Here is a 5,233-nt window from a genome sequence, read left to right on the forward strand (position 1 = left end):
AAAGACACAGCCCTTTATTTACAGGGGTGTTTCAATAAAAGAGAGCAGGCAGAATTACCCCAGGTTTAAAACCCCAGGTTTTTAGTAACAGACAGTTTATATTTCCCTTATTTTGTTAACCCCTGGATCAGAGAGAAGAAGCTTGTTTTTTTTTACTTTTTAACAAAGAGAGACGAAAGTCTTGTAAAGGAATAAACCCTCGAAAAGATACACTCCTTTATTTAGTCCCATGGGCATAAGTGTTTTAATAAAAGGTAAGCCTGCAGAAACAGTTCAGGAATTAAAAACACAAAAAAGTTTTAGACTAACATGGTCAGTAAGAACAATGGGAAAAAAGAAGCCATTGTGATCAGAAATAAGAAAGCCCAAGGCCTGCTTTTAAAAGAAAATGATACCAAAGACTTGTACTAAAAAGAACAGTAACTTTAACTGTAAATAAGCTTACTATATAAAATAAAAACTTTTTAACCATTAAAGCTAAAGCCCAGGATTCCTGGCTTTTTTTTTCTTTAGAGGCCGCTTGCTCTGCTCTTATCTAAACAAACAGGACCCTGTAACAAATGCTGACCAACACATACCATAAACAATTGAATAAATTAAATTAAAGAATAAAGGCTGTAGCTTTTAAAGACTTTTGGTTACAGATATGTTAATGGGCATATTACCATTTACAGTGTCTTTTTATTAACTGTTTAAAGACACTTACGATAGAAAATAAGAACTTTTTAACCATTAAGGTTTAAAGAAGCTAAAGTATGTAGCCCCTTTCTTCCCCCGTACTCCCCCCTCCCCATCTTTTTTCCTAGAACAAATGACCCTTACACACCCTGGTTTTAAATGTTAGGGGGCCCCAAGCCCCTTTTTCAAAAGGTTTAAACCTATAAATAGGGACAGAAAACTGGACAAGGCTGTTAAAGAAACACCGCTGATACAAGCTTTTGGCATCATGGGAAGCAACAACATGGTAAGAAAAATGACTATGGTGTGTGTTACCCTTGCTTTATACCTGTGTTGTGCTTATTTAAAAGTTTATATATATATATATAAAAGGACAAGGCCTTTTTTCTTGACATACCAGATTCTGCACGAGAAGTTTTAAATTTTGGTAAGCTGCTAACACATTTATGGTTTATTTTTAAAAGAAATGGTTTTAAGGAGTTTAAGTTTTTTTTTAATTTAGAACAAGATGGAAGTCAAAACCAACAGACAGATTTTCCTGAGATTACAGAAGACGGTATGATTTGTTTTTAAATATGTGTTTGAAATAACAGCTATTAAAAATAGTGTACATTTTTTCTAGGGGTTTGCTGTTGTTAGTAAAAAAAAGAAACCACCTTTGCCCAGGGCCAGCTCCAGCATTTTTGCCACCCCAAGCGGCAAAAAAACCCCAACTTGCCGCCGAACGGGGAATCCTGCCCGCCGAACACAGGCCCGCTGGTGCCTGGAGCCGGCCCTGCCTTTGCCCCAAAGGTTTTACTGTAAAAAGAAAAGGAGGACTTGTGACACCTTAGAGACTAACAAATTTATTTGAGCATAAGGTCTAAGGTGCCACAAGTCCTCCTGTTCTTTTTGCGGATACAGACTAACACGGCTGCTGCTCTGATCCCTGTAAAAATGTTTTGCCGGCCGTTGTTGAGAATTTTGGAGCTATACTACCGCCATGTGGCATAAGAGGGAATAGCGCTTTCATATTTTGCATTATATTTAGCGTGACGGGTTGGGTTATGTGAAATGTATATATGTAGGGGATATGTTTGTGGCTGTTAGTAAAAAGAACATACAGGTTTATGTGCTAAAAACATTTTGTTTATGTGTATTGATAGACTTATCAAGCGTTATCCCTGAAGAAGAAACGTTGAAGGGAACCAAGAAATTTCCCTCTGAATCAGTGACAGCTGGAAGCAAGGGTATTAGACACTTCGATTTGGAGCAGCCCAGCAGATCCAATTCCATTGTTACACAGAACCAACTGTCTTTAAAGAGGGCCAAAAATCTACCACTGAAACAGCAGCAGTTGGGAGCAAGGGGGTTAGACCTCCCCCGATTTTGAACCACCCTGCACCACCAGGGCCAAAAGATCGACCTCTGCAGCTTCCAAGGACACTAGTTAAGCGATCCAAAGGGATTAAAACCCCTAGTTCTCAACAACCCCAAGCCTTTACAGCCCCGAAGGAACCAGCTTTAAAAAGGGTAAAGGCAAACAATCCTGTAGCAGCCGCTCGAGGGGTGGGTTTGAGCAGAGTCAAGAGGCCAGCCCCCCCCGGCTTCTGGGCAAAGCAGAACCTCTGCTACAAATAAGAACCACCCCGTAGGCCTTGCAGTATCAGTTGTTGTTTGTAATGAGCTGCTTAGTGTTTGTATGTCTCCTAAGCATTTAATAGATAAAAAGTTTTTGAAGCTAATTCTTGAGGTGTTTCAAAAGCAAAATGCTCCAGAAGAAAGCGTGTTTTTGGACCAAAAGATAACAGAGACCCATGCACTGCTTGAAAAGTTGGAAAGCATGTTAAAGGGGGAAGGGAGGGTGTGACTAAACCTGAAACCTAAAAACATAAAGAGGGGTTGGAGGAAAAAATGGAAGAGATCTAAAAAATTGAGGAGGCTTTTGGCCAAAAAACTTAAAAAAGCCAGAGTTATTTTAAAAAAACAATCCCCCAACCAAGAAAGGGAAATAGACATAGACTCCCCAACCCCCTCTTCTGAAGGTCCAGATTCTCCCGCTCCTAATATACCACCTCCAGTGTATTTGGAACATGTAAGACACTGGATAAGACCCTGAAGAGAGTTTAATGCTTATGAATATTTTCAAGAATTTCGTTTCACTAATTTGGACAGAGTAATGGGGTTTACAGAGGCCATGGCGGCCATTGACACCGCTATTCAAAATTTGCTAGATGATATTAATAATCAGGTGGGCCCTGAAGATTTTGTAAAGCTAAGCTTATATGCCCCGGGGCTAAATCACCCTCTCTTTTCTTTATGGAAGCCTTGGGAAGATTAAACACCGTAGATTTTTTAAATAACATCATTACGGTGTTGCAAAGTAATGCTGAGATTGTGGGGTCCTGAACTCTAAGGCTGGTTGTTACGATTATTAGAAACAGGACTGGTGGAGGTGGGGTTGTAAGACCCTTGAAAACTATCACATACAGTAAAATCATCGGGAAAAAAAGAAAACATTTAATTGATTTAAATAACCAAGGTAACAATCTGTGTTTTGCTGGGTCTTTTATCAGATGAAAAATTTACAGATGCCCAACTATTAGAAGGGGCTGGACATTTCCATCAGGAGTTGGGGTTTTCGGACCAAAAACCGATTAGCTTTATGGACGTGAGCTCTTTTGAAGAGCGCTTAGGCGCGGCTATTACCGTTATGTATCATGAAAATGGAAATTGGTGTTTTTTTTACAACAGCTCGTGTACAACGCCCCAAAACTGTTTTTGTTCTGTTACATGACAAACATTATTATGGCATCCTAAATATTAAAGCCTTTATAGGCGCGCTGTATTTGTGCAGCTGCTGTTACGCCACGTGCAGCCACAAACATCAGCACGCCTGTAAAAATCACTGTCATGTGTGTAATAGCGCTAAGTGGCCACTGAAAAAAAGAGATGCCCCAGCGGTAAGCTATTTTTCAGGTCCGAGGCCTGTTTAGAAAGGCCCAGCGCGCGGGCAAAAGATGGTAAAGTTGATTGTAAAAACAGAAATCTTTGCAATAAGTGTGGCTTCTACGAGGCTAAAAATCACAAGTGTAAAAGCAAAAAATGTCCTCAGTGCTATCAGAAGACCGACAACATAGAGGGTCACGAATGTTCTATGCGTAATATTTGGTCTCCAGAAGAGGGGAAGGATTATGTGTTTTATGATTTTGAATGCATGCAAGAAATGGGGGTACACGTGCCAAAGTCTGTTTATGCCTTGCACCTATATAAAGAAACCAGCTGGGAATTTAAAGGTGAAGAATGCGCTAACGAGTTTATTCGAACCTTTGTAGACAAACACTTTAAGGGATACACATTTATCATTCATAACGCTAAAGGTTACGATTGTTATTTTATCCTTAGACAGTTGATTAAAGAAAAAAATGGCCGTCAGCCCCGTAACACAAGGGGGGAAACTAATGTGCGTAACGGTGGTGGACTTAGTCATCAGATTTATAGATTCTTTAAATTTTCTTTCCATGAAACTTAGCAAGTTACCCAAAGCTATGGGGTTTGAGGAAGTCAAGGGGTACTTTCCACAATTTTTTAACACAGTTGAAAATCAGAACTATGTGGGGCCTATGCCCGGGATAAAGTACTTTGGAGTTCGCAAAAAGAAAAGGAGTACTTGTGGCACCTTAGAGACTAACCAATTTATTTGAGCATAAGCTTTCGTGAGCTACAGCTCACTTCATCGGATGCATACTGTGGAAAGTATAGAAGATCTTTTTATATACACACAAAGCATGAAAAAATACCTCTTCCCACCCCACTCTCCTGCTGGTAATAGCTTATCTAAAGTGATCACTCTCCTTACAATGTGTATGATAATCAAGTTGGGCCATTTCCAGCACAAATCCAGGTTTTCTCACCCCCCCCCCCCCACAAACCCACTCTCCTGCTGGTAATAGCTTATCTAAAGTGACTACTCTCCTTACAATGTGTATGATAATCAAGGTGGGCCGTTTCCAGCACAAATCCAGGGTTTAACAAGAATGTCTGGGGAGGGGGATAGGAAAAAACAAGGGGAAATAGGTTACCTTGCATAATGACTTAGCCATTCCCAGTCTCTATTCAAGCCTAAGTTAATTGTATCCAATTTGCAAATGAATTCCAATTCAACAGTTTCTGGCTGGAGTCTGGATTTGAAGTTTTTTTGTTGTAATATAGCATCTTTCATGTCTGTAATCGCCTGACCAGAGAGATTGAAGTGTTCTCCGACAGTCGATCAGTTGGCAAGAGCAAATGGGACAAATGCCCACTTTTGTCAACAAAGTGGGGTGCAGAGGCATGTGGGGGGGGTGGTGATGCCAGCCCCACGCGGGAGGGGGGTAGCTGGACACGGGGGGGGGGCAGGGCTCAGGCAAGCAGCGACGCCAGCCCCATGCGGAGAGTGGGGTGTGCTCGGGAGAGCGGGGGGGCGGCTGGGGCGAGCGGCTCAGGCCAGTCAAGTATGGGGGGGGGGGCTCGGGCTAGCCCCACACGGGGTGTCCCATTTCCCCTCGGAGAGCCACGAGCCCAGCCCGGCCCTGCC

This window comes from Caretta caretta, chromosome 6 (genome assembly GCF_965140235.1).
Source record: "Caretta caretta isolate rCarCar2 chromosome 6, rCarCar1.hap1, whole genome shotgun sequence".
Taxonomy (NCBI): Eukaryota; Metazoa; Chordata; order Testudines; family Cheloniidae; genus Caretta; species Caretta caretta.